Source organism: Pristis pectinata, chromosome 28, assembly GCF_009764475.1.
Source record: "Pristis pectinata isolate sPriPec2 chromosome 28, sPriPec2.1.pri, whole genome shotgun sequence".
NCBI classification, from domain to species: Eukaryota; Metazoa; Chordata; class Chondrichthyes; order Rhinopristiformes; family Pristidae; genus Pristis; species Pristis pectinata.
The window spans coordinates 7,319,376-7,336,148 of NC_067432.1; the positions used below are offsets into that span (position 1 = coordinate 7,319,376).

At 40.9% G+C, this 16,773-nt stretch overlaps 1 protein-coding gene across 1 annotated transcript in view; it reads left to right on the forward strand.

Annotated features, from left to right (window-relative positions):
* Window positions 1-166: 166 nt before the first annotated feature.
* The window catches only part of LOC127584036 (kelch-like protein 25), a 35,406-nt gene continuing 18,799 nt past the window's right edge, over window positions 167-16,773 (forward strand). Inside the window, exon 1 of the mRNA XM_052040561.1 lies at window positions 167-287. The gene's annotated coding sequence lies outside the window, so the exon portion shown is untranslated. The remainder of the gene's footprint in view (window positions 288-16,773) is intronic.

Below are 16,773 nucleotides of genomic sequence, written 5' to 3' on the forward strand. Positions count from 1 at the left end.
CGTGTTTTCCTCAATGCTGCCAAACGCCCGCCCACTCCAGCCGTCATTGGACGACATCCCCCTCTTTCAATCATTTTATTGACGGTGGCGATTGGTCTACCTTGTGATCAATCAGCATTAGGGGGACGCCTCCGCCGTGTTGTGGCCTTTGTTGACAGCTGAAACCCCGCCCTCCTGGCAGTTTCAGAGGACCCCGGATTGTATCCAGTGTCTGTTGCAAAGATTCATTTGATGGGAATCCTGCTTTAGGTCTCAGCGCTGGCGGGACATGTCCATCTCACCAAACCGTAAGTAGCAGTTTAAAAGCTGAAAGGATATTTAAAGATGACGCGTTCTTTAAAAAAAAAGTTGATTGCAAAAGGATTTTTCCGGAGCTTGCAAGAGTGAAACCAACCCTTGTCAGTTACCCCTGCTGGGAACTATATCGCTGGACACCCAGACATTACAGCCATGATTTCGGGGACATTATTTAATCTGTGATTTAATTTGTGATTTTGTTTTGGGGGGGGGATGTGGAGCAGTTAATCTTGGTGTTTTTGTGTGAATGATTTGGAGTTTGACCCTTCGAGTTTAGCTGGTGTGCGGCACTCTTTGATAACGTATATTATTTTAGTTGATCTCTACATTCAGTGTATTGATATGGTCACTGGAGAAAAGTGGCTGTATTTTCAGAAGGGTAAGGCCTGCGGCGTTATAAAGACATTCAGAGACGGTTGTTTATTATATAATTTTGTCCTATATAATCCACACTTACTGAATTCTTTACCCCCCAGAAGAGTGCAGTTTGTACCCTTGTTGGAGGGAGAGTGGTATTTAGTAGAAGGGTCGATGCAGTATTGTTCTACATACTGTTTTGTCGTGTTCACCGTTGGACTCAGGGTTCCTGGGCAGAAAGCGGATGGGGGAACGGAAATCATCCCGGGATCTTGCTCCTGATCGATGCTGGAATCTAAATATGTGCGGGTTTTGGTTGAGAACTGAAATTTTATTGCTGAAAGACGGTGGTAAAATTCTCAAATGGAGAAAGCTGAGGTGTGGGAGAGCTAGTCTATAACTGTATTGTGTGAAGCAAAATTTTCATTCTTTCTGCCCCGTTGGGATAGAGCATATCATTGCCGTAGCTTCACTAAAAAATATTAATTATAGCATTTTGAGAACGGCATTATCCCAAGAGGATGCAACAATTGATTCCTAATGTGCTTCGTGCAGAAAATTGACTTATTGTAAGTTAATTTATTCATTGCCGTTAAATAATGAAAACCCATAAGCTACAGGGGGCAAACAATTTTTTTTAAGGATTATGGGAATTTATAGCATAGCAGGAGGCCACTCAATTTACCCTGTGCAAAAAAAAATTATTGAGGATTAATTCCATTTGTAGCACTTGGTCTACCGCCCTGCAGGCACGTTACTTCAAGCGCCTGGGCAGATGTTTTTTAAATGTGATGGCGGTCCATCCCTACCGCCTTTTCATACACCTCTTACTTTTTGGATGAAACACTTTTTCCTCAGCTCCTCATTATTCTTTACCATTCACCTTAAATCTAGGTCCTCTAGTTCTGGACCTCTCTGCTATGGGAAATAAGATCTCCCTACACAACCTGTCCTAGCTCTCAATTTTATACAACCTATTTAAATCTCTTGTCAATCTCCTTTATTCTAAAGAAAACAATCTCAACCGGACCAATGTCGCCTCACAACTTACATTCTCCAACTGCACACGTATGTAAACCCTCCCCGCCATCGAGGACATCTTCAAGAGGCGGTGCCACAAGAAGGTGGCATCCATCATTCGGGACCCTCACCATCCAGGACATGGTCTTATATTTTTGGATCTGCTTGTGATGTGTTGAGTGTGAGTCTTCACTCTTCATATTTCATATAAACTAGACCAATTGTCATTCAGGTAATGCTTCAAATGATATCTGTCCATTCAGGTGAATGAATGTTGAAGATTTCACTGCCCCATTTAAACAAGCATGGAGATGCCTTGGCTAATTTTATTCCCATATTGAATAAACAGGATCAAATTAGTCATTCATTTTGCCATCTGTGGATCCTTGTGGTGTGTGAAATAGCTGTTTTCTTTTGCCTACATTGCATTTTACTGAAGCTTGTTCCTTTTGAGACGCAAGAGATTCTGCAGATGCTGGAAATCTGGAGCAACACACAAAACGCTGAAGAAACTCAGCGGGTCAGGCAGATCTATGGAGGGTAATGGACAGTCGACGTTTCAGGTCGAGACCCTTCATCAGTTGAAATGTCAACTGTCCATTTCCCTCCATAGATGCTGCCTGACCTGCTGAGTTCCTCCAGCTTTTTATGTGTTGTTCCTTTTGAGATATTTTGATAAGGCATTATAGGAAATGTAAGGACACCTTTGCATCCCTGCCTTTGTACTATGATTCTCAGGTGTGGTATTGGTAAATGAAGTGCTCTCAGCTGCTCATGAGCATGCTGACTTTGTGGACTGTAGTCAGACTGTAAACCATTCACGGTCAGAGTTCAAGAACATAATTGAGATTGTGTCCAGAAAATCCATGTCCGCTTACAATTCTTTCTCTTTAGTTCTTGTTCTTTTCCTCCATGCCAGTTGTGCTTAATTGATTTGACATATTATACATTTATAAAGGGGAGGGTTTTGAAATAAATGTGGCAATGTTCAGTCAGCAACCTCTCACCAGTGGTAGGACCACAGGTGATTCCCTGTTGTGGTTTCATGGAGTGGTCTCGTTCTGGAACGTTTCCATAGTACCAAAGGAAACTTGTGGTTGAACATCTGAGAATGTCACAAGCCTTCCTGATTGCTTGGCTCACTGCAGAAATCCCTGGAATGGATATTAAGCCATGAGCCACGTAGGAATTGGAAACACTTGCAGAGTTTATCCATTAGTTCAAGGGATGTGAACCTCTCCAGCAAGCCAGCACCTACCCTCCATCACTAATTGGCCTCCCATTGAGTGGCTTGCTGGACAATTTAGTTAAAAGTCAATCACACTGGTGGATCTAAAGGCAGAAGTAGGTGAGTCACAGAAAGGAGGACGGATTTCCTTTGTTGAAAGACATTAAGGAAGCAGATGTGTTTCTACAACAATCCAGTAGATTCATTGCTACTAGAATCTAAATTCAGATATATTTAATTACATTTAAACATCCCCTAGCTGTTGTAGTGTGATTCAGCCGTACCTGTGGATCAGTAGAGTAACCTTCTGCATGTTGGTCCAGTAACTTAACCATAGTGGAGGTTCAGAGGTCACCTCAGGAGGTTTCTGTGCGATCTAATTCTATGACACCTTCTAATTGTGGATACACTTTTCTTGCTTTTCAAATAACTGGGACCTCTGTGACTGAGATCAAAGATAAGCCACCTGCTGCAGAGAGGTAAAACTATCCTGGGAGAAGGAAGCAGCATCTCATTACACATCTCTTGGCTATATCCATTGGGCCCATATTGCTCAACTTAACCCTTAAAGTGTGAATCACTGTATAACAATCATGCGGAGATCATGTTTTCATTTTATTTCCTCTCACACCCCCAAACCACCCTAAGCTATTGATTTTTTTTGGAGGGGAGGTTGCTATGATGCCTACACCACAGGTAGGGGGAGAGTAAAACAGTGGGAACATGAGCAAACTGTGAACAGGTTGGGAGTGCCATTTATCCATTAGAGTACTGATGGCAGAAACTAGCTTATACTGCAATGCAATCAGCTTTTCTAACACTGGTTTGACCTCTGTATGATGGGGAAACTGCAGCGTTCCCCAGTCATAACTGTTGTGTCACATATCAAGATGAATCCTCACCCTCCTTGATAAATAGGAACTCTGATAGCCTGTTGGTTGCCAGAACTATTTTATAGGGATTACAAAGGGCCCACTTGGAGTCTATTTCCATTCATCTTGTACATTATTTCATTGTATACTCCAATGAACATGGCTTCAAAAAGTAACTTGGCATTGGAAAAAACGTCTTGCATTTTTACAATGCCTTTTTAAGCCACTCAAATGCTTCAGAGCCAGTTAACAACTTTTTGAAGGGTAGTTACTGTTGCCATTGCAAGAGACATGATGTCCAATTTGTGCACAGCAGGCTGCCACTAACAGCATTACGACAGTGATCAGATAATCTATTTTTGTAATGTTGAGTAAGAAGGATATGTTGGCCAAGGAAGCAGAAGGAACTTCACAGCTCCTCCAGAACAGTGCCCTGGGTTATTTTACAGTCAATTGAGAGGGCAGATGCAGGTTCATTTGAAGAGCAGTTCCTTTGACTATGCAGCATTTCTCAGTACCTTACTGGAGTATTATATGCCCAACTTTCTGACTTATCAAATGTGTTGTGCTTAACAGATTAGGGTCTCTACTTACCAAAGACAGTTTTGGTATCACAAGGAATTGGCATGATTTTCCTGTAGTTGGGAAACAGGTGTTTGTATGTTAGTGCAGTTAATCACACTGAGGTCAGAGTGGAAACACAATTCACTCAGAGATTCAGCAGTGACTGCTCCACCGGAGTGTTTTATCATTGTAAGATTAACAGTGAAGTTGCAGCTTGAATGTCAATGCACTTTAAATAGCAAAGTATCTGAAGGTACCAACTGCTGCTGGGAGAACTTGGGTGAATATATGGGTTTTGAGACTTTTACAATGGAGGAATCTAGAGAGCATTAGAAGGATCATAGCAGCTAAAGACTTCTTCATTGATGAGGTACTGACCTGGAAATCGAAAGGGTAAGATGTAAGCCTCCATAAGAAAGATGGAGAAAGGGCAGGCAGGGTTTTTTAAGTCAAGAATAAAGACTTTTCTATATCTTGTGGTATAGGGAGGACAGTAATAGATTCCCTTTTAAGAGTTTTCATTTTTTTTTAAACTTAAGTTTATGCTGGTGCCATTCGCAAATGGGAATTCCTTCATCTGCAAGCCTTCTATCAACATTTGCTTGAGTCAAGCTCAATGCAGCCCTTGCCTGATACTTAGGGAAATAACGGCAAAGCGATAACCAGGTGTAGGAATTCACAATGTTTCTCCATCCTTCAGTTATCTCACTGGGTTTGGTGACTTCAGCACGGATGACAGGTTGAATGTGGCAACCTCCGTACTGTCTGCACTCCTCCAGTTATGGCCTCTTTGATCATCTCCAACTTTAATCGCTGTCCCATTTGGAACCAGCTCTGGAAATCACCCTCCCTAAACCTCTCTCCTTTTAAAGTTGTTCTTTAAAATGGAGCTCTTTGACCAGGCATTTCCTTCGCATTTTGTTATGTGCTTCGTTATCCCATATTACTGCTTTTGTGAAATGCTTTGGTTCATTTTACTATGTTAAAGGCACTATATAAATACAAGTTGTTGTTGTTGTTTGGCAGGTTCAGCTGATTAAGGATGCCAACAGCTGAACCAATGGGGAAGAAGAGTTTGTAGTGCACAATGTGACACTTCCCTGCAGCAAGCATCTCGCATTACCGTACTTGGCTATCAAGGCTGCATTGGAATAGGTACAGAAGGTACATTTACTCTCCAGTACCTTGGTAATGTTACCAAGAGCTTGCAAACACAAAGGAGCTTTGTTTTGCTGAAATGGGTTAATTCCAATGAGCTTCATGCCAGCATATTCCACTAAGTGTAGCCATAGCCCTAGGCCAACTCTTTCACTGGACAATATCCAGGGTTGGAGCAGTGTTCTAGGGCTCTGAGCTCAAATGTTTACTGCTGGCCCAATATAGAAGAAAAGCCTCCTCCCTGGGAGCCTGTCAATGAATAATGTCAGGATCAAAGCCTTATAAGGGTTAGAAACATTACAGATATCACCTTTTGGTGGTCTGTGCACCAATGATTATTTACTAAATGGAAGTTTCGACAGAATTTTCAATTATCACTGTTGTATTTGAGTGGCTGATTCCAAAGTACTCTGGTTTTGTATCTTTGATTCCTACATAGGTTACAGGTCAAAGGAGTATTTTTCATATTATAAAGGATTGTTAATAGAAACTGACTGCAATAACCTAAGGACAAGAATGAGGCACCATTGGTACAAGATTATAAGTGAATGGTTTAGAAGAGTATTGAAAACTTCCTTGTACACAACATTTTAGATGCTTTGGAAATCAATTTCAGGATTGGTGGTTGAACCAGGAATTATGTTACCATTTTAGATACTCAAGATTGTATAGTGAATGAAAGGACTACGGGAACAGGTTTTACAAAGGTTATGAGGACTTTTGTTTCTTTGGGGTATCTACATTGACAACATGAACTAGATTGTCTGTTTCTGTGTTTTTCCTTCTCTGAATTATTAACATTTTTGCCAAAACATTAAAGCTTTGGTAAATTGTGTGGATTAACATGAATGAAGATAGGAAATGGAACATGCACCTCACTTGAAGAACAGTGTATCTTAATCCCAGGTCTCTCTGACTATAGCTTCCTGCATCAACTATCTCTGTGGAGATATTCCTCAGCCTCTATTTAAAAAAATCTGCTTGCTTTCCAATGATAGGAAATTGGGATGCAATATCAGCAGAGATCAGGTTTTGATTTGAGCCCTTAATATTTTTGAGCATTAAGCAAGCAGATATCCTGATAGCCATAATATAAATACTTAATCTTAATGGAGCACAACCTTTTTCAACCAAAGGATTCGGGTGAATAATTACTCTACAACTAGATGTCTGAGTAGCTTTTAAAAGTGATGGATTAACAACCAATCACTAATATTGATGAGCAAAGCCAATCTCCTAGCCTCAATGTATAAGCCAATCAGAGTAATAGCATCATTCCTCTGATGTTTTCAATTTTGCTGGGTCCTTATGTCAGCAATTCTCCATTCCTTCTGATGATGATGTCACCTTTCAAAGTTAAATGTGTGCCGATTCAAGCCTAGCTGCAGGAACTGAACAAGTGACCTAGCCTGACTCCACTACATTACTGAGTAAACTGGATCATCTCTCCAATAACATCACCCTACCTGTCCTATTGGATGCAAAATATCCCAAAGCACAAGTCCAGGGAGAGTTGGTAAGCATCTTGGCTGAAATTCCTCCTTTAACTTACAGATAATTTGCCCCTTATCTCATTGCTGGTTGTCAGAACATAGGAAATAGGACATCTGGCTTCTCAGGCTTGCTGTACCACTCAATAAGATTATGGCTAATTTGATCTTGGCTTTGACCCCATTTCCCTGTCTGTTCCCCATGACAACAGTAATCCAAAAATCTATCTATTTGATCCTGATTGTGGATCTTATTCTTTCCAAAATGGTTGCCCTGTTGCCTACAAAATAATTAATGCTGTTAACAACATCAAGCATGCTTGAATGGCATTGAAAAGGAACTATAGAAATGCAGCTGTTCTTCCTTATTTCAGATTGTACGGTGGAGCATTCACTAACGAGTGCTTTCTGACAATTTTGCATTCTGTTTATTGCATTCAAATCGAACAGGATTATTAAACTATAATCCAATGATTGGTTGAAGTTTTACTAAGGGCTAAATGCATGCACACCAGGTGCTAATTGTGCTTTGTAAGCGCCTCAACAGGACTTCAGATGCATTCCATTCTGTGGAAATCAATGGAAGGGAACATGCACTGTGAGTACCAATCAGTGTCCAGAATTCTCATGTATACTGTTGCTGACCAAATTCTTTGTAGGGACTTAAGATGTGCATCGGTGAAGTGACAGTTCTGCAATACCAGTCCAAACCAGCATGACATCTGCAGGTTGTGCCTGATGATGAGACTCTGCTCACTGGTTTCCTGAGGGGTTGGAATAGAGTTTTAGCTTTGGAATAGCACCATTTGAACTTGTTCTCTTTGAAACTGGGTTTAGTACCCAAAACTTCAGCACACTGCATACCAGTTTCTGTTCTGTGAGCCACAGTTTGCAGTCACGTTTGTTAAAATCCTTCATTTTATTCCATCTATAGTGAAATGACTCGGGCAGCATGGTGGTGGTTGCACAATTGGTCCATTGTCCGAGGACTGCAGACAGGGAGGGGGAAATACAATCACACATTTTGTTGCTGAAGGCCACTCTGTGAGCACAGGTATGGGCAAGGACAAGCTGGAGTCCAGTCACAATCACCCAACACGATTGACCAATACGTTGTTCCTTGTTCCAAAACTCTATTGTGACCCAAATTTGACTTTTTACTCACTTGCATAGGATTTGTATTCTGACACATCAGTTTCATGGTATAAGTCCTTCCAGCCCATAGGCACAAACGAGTGTTTGGGAGACTGGTGGAATGCATTTGCTGGCTGCTGTGGGGCTACAGGCATCTTCTGCTGGGTGGGCACTCAGTTCACGGCCCTTTCCCTCAACGTCACCAAAACAGAAGAGTTGGTCATTGACTTGTTGACTGGGGGGGGGGGGGGGGGGGGGGGGAAGGTGGTGGTAGGAGTGCACATGCTCCTGCTTAGGTCAATAGTGTGGAGGTTGAGAGTTTCAAGTTCCTACATTGAAACATTGCCAATATCCTGTCCTGGTCCAATCACATTGACGCCACGGCCAAGAAAGCTCACCAGCGCCTTTACTTCCTCAGAAAGCTGAAGAAATTTGGCATGTTGTGTTTGACACTCACCAATTTTTATCAATGGCCCATAGAAAGCATCCTGTCTGGATGCATCATGGCTTGGTACGGCAACTGCTCTGCCCACGAATGCAAGAAATTGCAGAGTTGTGGACGTGGCTCAGCACATCACTGAAACCAGCCTGCCCTCCATGGACTCTGCCTACACTTTTCACTGCATCAATAAAGCAGCCAGCATAATCAATGATCCCATCCACCCAGGACATTCTCTCTTCTCCCCTCTTCCATCGGGCAGAAGATACAAAAGCTTGAAAGCACATACCACCAGGCTCGAGGACAGCGTCTATCCCGATGTTATGACTACTGGTCTCCCTAGTACGATAAGATAGACTCTTGACCTCACAATCTACCTCGTTGTGACCTTGCACCTTACTGTCTACCTGCACTCTCTCTGTAACACTTTATTCTACATTGTTGTTTTACCTTGTACTACCTCAATGCACTGTTGTAATGAAATGATCTGTATGGAAGGTATACAAGTTTTTCACTGTACCTTGGTACATATGACAATAATAAACCAATTTACTAATTCCGACTTGTGAACTGTTCAGGTTATGAACCGTTCACAGGAATGGAACCCTGCTGTAACCTGTGGATGACCTGTAAAACCCATTTACTTCAAAGAGCCTGTACTTGATATCTCTACATGTTAATTGCTGGTAAGACATCCCCAAATCCTGTCTGTCTGCCGACCTGTAAATATTCAGTTTACAATGTATCAGAACACTCCTGTGCATTACAGATGTAAATGTAAGTTAACAACTCCATGATCTCTTGATTTTGTAAAACTTGGCTCAGGAAAATTGTTATGTGACTTTCTGCCTGGTCTTAAAGGTAGAAACACCCAATAGGTGCTGTGCAATTTTAGTGTCTAGCTTCTTGTGGCCCAGGAATCACTTATACGCTTTTAGATGTTTGAGCTTCAGCAGGAATAGTGGCTTGACACTGGTGCTGGGAGGGAGATATCACAATTAAATCCAATCCTTTTTGTTACCAAGAAGAATTTTCACACTCTCTAGCAATTCATTGCAACAAACTCCTCTGGTTTTTTTTATCCTCTTGGATGCTGGGACTAAAACTGGCACATGTGGGTCTGCTCCCACTGAGATTAACACATCAGCAGGGACAATCAAAAGAACTGCAGATGCAGGAAATTTAAAATAAAAACAGAAAAAGCTGGAAATACTCAGCAGGTCAGGCCACATCTGTAAGAGAAACAGTTAACATTTCAGGTCACAGACTCTTCATCAGAGCTCAGCAGGAGACTTTATATGATTTAGGACATCAGGCAATGTTTTTACACAATAAGGAATTAGAGCTGGAATCTTGCAGTGTTTTATGACTTCAGGTTTATTTCTGATTTAACTTCAGAAACTACTCTATTTTCAATCTTTGGGATGAAAATTTCATGGCACAATCCAAGAAAGATTTTGGCAAAAAGGATTAAACAAAACAACACTATTTGTAATTTATTTTTATTGCTTTTGGGTCAAGGTGATGACATGTGGAGATAGATAAACCTATACCCTGTCTGCCTGCTGACCTGCAAATATTCAGTTTATAATGTGTCAGAACATTACTAAGCATTATAGATATCAATGTAAGTTAACGACTCCACGATTTCTTGATTTAGTAAAAGTTGGCTCAGCAAAAATTGTCGTTACTTTCTGCCTGTGCTTAAACAAAGGTAGAAAGCACCCAGTAGGTGCTGTGCAATTTTAGTGCATAGTTTCTTGTGGTCCAGAGATCCTCCCATTGTGACTGCCACATTTACATTAGTGCCTCCATTATGTCTTGAAAAATGAGTGAACACTTGGCTAAAGTCAGTAAAGGGCAGGCACTGTTGATATTAGAATATCCCAACACTCTTTCACCTATGAGAGGCTGGGTTCAGGAATTCACTGCCTGAGACAAAAGCTCTCATCACATTTTAAAAGTACCTGCATGAGCAGCTTTTGTTGTTACATGTTACTAAACAAGAGGTGCAGTAGAATAGTCTGAATTGCTATTTTTTTGCACAAAACTTCCTGAATGAGCCAGATGCTTGCACAGCAGCTTTCTATGCCATACATTTCAGTAAGCTTCCAGAGTTGGTAAATAAATTGTTACTGCTGGTTGACTTGTGTTGATTATACCATAGATTACTGTCATGACCTCCACTATAATTAACATTGCTGTGGTAGTACTTGAGTGGCAAGAATGAAAATGCATTGCTTGTACTGGTGTTTTGACTTGTCTTTCTACCTGCCGTCACTTCAGTAACATGTTGATGCTAGACTAAATACTTTAAAAACATTTATCTAGATTAAATTCTTGCTGGTAGTTGAGGTCCAAGGTAGGTGCAGTCACTAAGTGCCTGGAAGCTTCATCCATCTATTGCATTAATATGGCTAGAAGCCCAAGATGGCCAGCTCATAGGCGCAGGTACAGTTTTGCAAGGCAAAGGATAAACTGAAAAAATAGCTGCAATACATGGTCAGGAATGAAGAAGTCAAGGGGAACAGTGAGCCAAGAGTGCTTTTTTTTCCTGGTCCATTAACAAAACAAGAATTCCATTGTCTTGACTTTAAATTCAGCAAATTTTGTGTGTGTAGACTTAAGTCAGTGGTGACCTTTCCACTGGCTGTCTCTGTATTATTAGTTTACAATTTACAAGTTACTAAAATTAACCTTTTCTTAATACTGCACAGTAATTGGTTCATCACAGCACAACAGGCATTTCGCAATGAAATGAATTCCCTTGAGCATTAGTTTAGCAAGTTATAACTCAAGGGTTTATTTTCTAAGTTTGTACACCCCATTGGGCTCAGCCAATCTACTGCCACAATATTGTTCAATCCCTGATGTGGTGTCAAATGAATTGATCTGAATCATTTTGGTGATCCTTGGCCCTATGGTTGGGAAGGGGACAAATTCAGGGAGGGCTCTTGCCTCTCCTATTGGCATTGAAAACAGTGAAAGTATTGATGTCAGAAGTCAACACAGGGTTTGGCTCTCATGGCCAAATCTAATTGAAAAGATGGTCAGTCATGGTCAAGAATAATCAGAGATGTTCCCTTTGTTATGTCCATGCCCCCTTACTTCAAACTAATTTGTTTTCTCTCTTTCCCAATTCTGATCTCAGGACTGAAATATTAACCCTGTTTATCTTTCCACAGGTACTGCCTGACCTGCTGAGTATTTCCAGCATTTTTTTATTTTAGATTTCCGACATCTGCAGTTTTGATTTTCCATGATGCAATGGTTTCACATATTGAAAAATTGTTTAACTGGATTTAAATATTTTTAAAATTATGAAAAAAGGCAACTCCGTAAACTCCTAGAAATTAAAAAAAATTCACAAAATAAAAATCCTGTGTCACTTGTCTGTTCAAGTCAATCCAAGACTGATGACCCCATTCACATGAATGGGATTGCCTTACACACACCAACCATCTCTGGCATATAGCTGGGGGCAGGTGTGAAGGGCATTCAGCCGCTTAGCTCAGGATGTGTTGTGCTTCACCCATGGACTCAGTGGTGGGTGCAGCAGTGGAGTGGGAGGTTAGATATGCATGCACCTGATTAGCCTCCAGGCCATTTCTGACTTTGAAATGGGCAGGTGTGGAAGTCATGATCAAACTCACCAAAATGCTGCAGTTAGCTGGCAGTTCTCCACGGTATTGTAGGCTGTAGAACTGTACCATCTGGCTCAATTTGGGTTATCAACCCGCTCCATCCAGACAAGACACAGCTGTGTGCATCAATTACCCACCTTCTGGTCATTCAATATCTTAGATGTCTTAATATATCATAAATATTTCATTCTTTGTAGTTGAGGGAATGAGAACATTACTGCTTGCAGTTAAGCAGAACTGCAGGGTGGAACAGTACACCCTACAAGTGGAATCTATCATATTTACTTTTTATAATGGGGAATTCCTTTACCTCCTGATGCTTGTTTTACCACTGCAAACTTTGTCAGACCACACACCCCTCAACCACTTAAGTACTTCATCTTGCATGCCTCAGATAACTGAACTCTGGCTCTATGCCATTTGCACACCTAACCTAGCTTCTGAAATCTGCCTAGCCTTGTCTTGGTAGAAAGCTGCTGGGCAGTGATTATGCACTTAAGTACCTAAGAAAACAATGTTTACCTTGTTATATGACAGATAAAACGAGCATTTACAAAGTGTTTAATATCTTTAGATTTCAAATAAGATATTTACTTAGTTTAGTTATTCTTGATATTATATGTGCCAAGGATCAGTACATTCCAGGAATATGCTTGTACAGATATTCTTTGGAACTGGTGAAGCTACATCTGTGAGATCCCTATCGTGGGTATCAAGCAGAAGTTTCCTCCTTCCAATAGAAAAGGATAAATTTGGAATTTATCAACGTTGAGCAAATTCTCAGCCTGAAATTACTGATACTGTACAGCATAGTAACAGGCCCTTTGACCCAGCACATCTATGCCGACCATCATGTCTATCTGTACTATTCCCTCTTGCCTGCATTAATTCCATATCCCTCTGTGCCTTGCTTATTCAAGTATCTGCCCCGGTGGCTCTTAAATGTTGTTACTGTTCCTGCTTCCACCTCCTCTGGCAGCTCACTGCAGATACCAACTGGTTTTAGTGTGAAAAACTTACTCCTTACATTGCCTTTAAACTTCTGCCCTCTCAACTTAAACCTGTGTCAAAAATATTGCCTCAGAGCAAAAACATATTATGCAAATGACAAATTGCAATTGTCACAGCTCTTCAAAGATACAAGTCATTTTTCTTGGTTTCACTGCATACTTTCATATTTCCATAACATAGGAAAAGGCTATTTTGGTCCATTGAGTTCATGCCTGCTCAGGGAACAGTCCTATCCCTTCACCAGCCTACTACCCACCTACACTAGGGCCAATTAACCAACCAAACTGCACGTCTTTTGAGATGTAGGAGGAAACCGGGATATCTTGGAGAAAGTGCAAACTCCACACAGACAGCACTGAAGGTTGGGATTGAACCCAGGTTGCTGGAGATGAGGCAGCAGCTGTTCTAACTACACCACTGTCCAACTCATTTGTCTTTAGTTAGGGTAGTTACAGTTTGTCCAGTTCCTGATAATCCAAAATTAAACTGAAGGCTCATTGTTGGATGTGGTATTAGTCAACTGAGACTTAATGTCTATCCATTACTGCTGATACGGTGACACCCATTACAACTGTCCACTGAATGCACTGCAGTTTGGTTCATTGGTCCCAGCTCTACAATCTCTTCCAACAAGCAAAAGGGCAGCTGGAGCATGGAAGCACCTTCAGATCCTACATCTGGATACAACATCAACCTATTTCACTGGTCCTTAACTATCAATGGTTCAAAATTCTGAATTTTTAAAAAAAAAAGCTACTGCCAGTACAGTGTTGTCACAAGAACAGCCCTAGTTCAAGAGCTACCAACTCCTTGAACAACCGTGGAAAGGCAATGAAAGCCAGCGTGCATTAACTGCAATGTAATAGTGGGCAGGGCAGAGGAAGGCCCCATTTGCTTACTCATACGGGTCTTACAAATAATTCCAAAGAATAAATTTTTTTGTACCCTGAACAATATTTCCTCTCTCAACAAATTAACTCTAAAATAACCTGCTTTCACATATTGCAGCTACAGACTGTGGTATTTGACTGTATAAGAATCGTTGCATCTCAATGATTCTTCCAGAGCACATTGAGAGTTTTCTACAAAGTGAAAGGATGCTACAATCTGTCCCCAGGTTACCAACACTCAATTTATGGACACCCCTACATACAAATGAGCTCCCACATTATTAAATACTTACAAACGGCAGAACTAGTTTTCTCTCTCCACTTTTACTAATTGTTCTTTCAAATCAGTCATATATGCTTTTGATGCCATGCATTATAATACTGTGGAGATATGGTTACCACAGTGATTTTTGTATATTTTCCAACGTATGGACGTATGTAAAAACCCATTCGTTACTTGTATATAAATTAGTTTTTAAAATATTTGTTAGAGATTACAAAGGCAGGCTATATCCACGATTTGTCTGGGTAAAAGGGAAATAGTATTGTGATTTCTTCATGAGACCACTCTTAAGTGTGTTTTTGTTGAGCCTATGCAGGATGCTACTTTGGGAATCATCAGAGTGTAGATTATGGTATATGTTAGCATGTATGAAATAGAGGATGCACAGAAAAGTGGAGTATTTGTTAAATGGAAAGCGGCTGGGTAGCTTTCATTGTTCTAAGGGACCTGGGAGTTTGAGTACAAGTTATTAAAGGCTAACATGCAGATGCACCAAACAATTAAGGAGGCAAATAGTATGTTAGCATTTATTATGAGAAGAGTTGAATCCAGAAATAAATTAATCAAGATGAAATTGTATAGGACTTTAGTGAGACTGGAAATATTGTTTGGTTTGGTCTCCTTTCCTAAGGAAGTACCCAGCGTAGAAAGATTGCAGTGAAGCTTCACTAGACCGGTTCCAGGGAGTGGGGGGCAGAGGAACTGTGCATGAGAAGACATTGACTAGACTATGATTGTACTCTCTAGAGATTGAAGGAATGAGAGAAGATTGCATTGAAGCTTACAAAATTCTTAAAGGGCTTTACAGGTTAGACAGAGGGAAGATAGTAGCCCTGGCTGAAGTCAGGGCAGAGCTTTACTATTTAAAAAAAAGGCAGGTTGTTTAGGTTTGACTGAAGAGAAATTTCCTGAGGGTGGTGAACCTGTGGAGTTCTCTATTTTGGTGTGCTCTGGAGGCTCCGTTGATGTATTCATACAAAATATTGATTGATAGATTCATGGACATTGAGAGAACCAAGGGTTCTGGAAAGGTGCTGGAAAATGGCAGGAAGTAGAATATCAGAAATGACCATAATGAATTGTGGAGCAGTACCAAAGGACTGGACTATTCCAGTGATCCTATTTATATTAACGTATTCAAATATTGTTTAATTAGCTTGCTCATGTCAGGCTGTTTTGAATGAATTGCGTTATACCTTGCTGCAAGATTTTCTGTTAAGCAAAGGATGTGATCAATTCTAGGCAAAGCTTAGAAAGCTATCAGGTTAGTAAAAACTACATGATAGAAAACATCCAGTGAGCTTGCATTCAATTCCTATTGTGTCATTTAATACAAAAATCATCTTTGTTATTTGACTGTGTGAAGCAATGCTGGGGAGTTTAATGCAAATATGAATCACTAAATATTGAAAAACACAAGTTTTTGGGGAATTCAAACTGTTCATTTTATGAAATTTATGTAGCAAGAGATTTGAGCTTTTGGCAACTTCCATGCCACTACTGACCTCTTAGTTTTGAGAAATCCCGTTAAGAGCAGCTTGGAGCAAGTCTGTTTTTTGATAATGGCATTGTTACTGGTTTGTGTGAAGGCCAGGTCCCAGTAGAGTGACTGCACTTAAAAGTACCCAGCACTGAGGTCATTATCACAGCCGAGTTGACCTCCTTCCACAATAACCAATCAAGAGAAGGAATTCCAACTCTTTTCTCCATTCAAGGTACAGAGGCCAATCCCACTGCTCTGGCCAAGATCAACTAGTTCAGCACAAGCCAGAATTTAAACCCAGTGGCTCTGATTTTCTCATGGAATCTGGCTGTCACTGACAAGCCTAGCAGCTAGCATCCATGACTACCCTGGAGAAATCGCAGTGAAATTCTCCAATTCTAATATTGTAAGCACGTCCAAAGTGCTGCTGGAGATTAACTTCCAGCATACTGCACTAGTGGTGGGGAAGATTCAGCAATATTTCCAAACCTGTGTGTTTAGTCATGGAGTTATACAACACAGAAACAGGCCCTTTGGCCCAACTCGTCCATGCTGACCAAGTTACCTATTTGAGGTAGTCCCATTTGCATGCATTTGGCCCATATCCCTCTAAACTACTCCTGTCCATGTAAATGTTGTAATTATACTCACCACTACCACTTGCAACTCGTTCTATATATCCACCACCCTCTGTAATTCCCTGGCTTGTCCTTGCAGCCTTTCTTGAATAAAGACACATTATCCACCCTCCAGTCTGCCAGTACCTCACACAAGGCTAAGGAAGATGAAAATATCTCTGCCAGGCCCCTGAAATTTCTTCACTAGCTACCCACAAGGTCCTAGGATACACATGCCTGGAAGATGCAAGTTGTAGCCCAGTGATTTGTTGATTAGGTGGCAGCA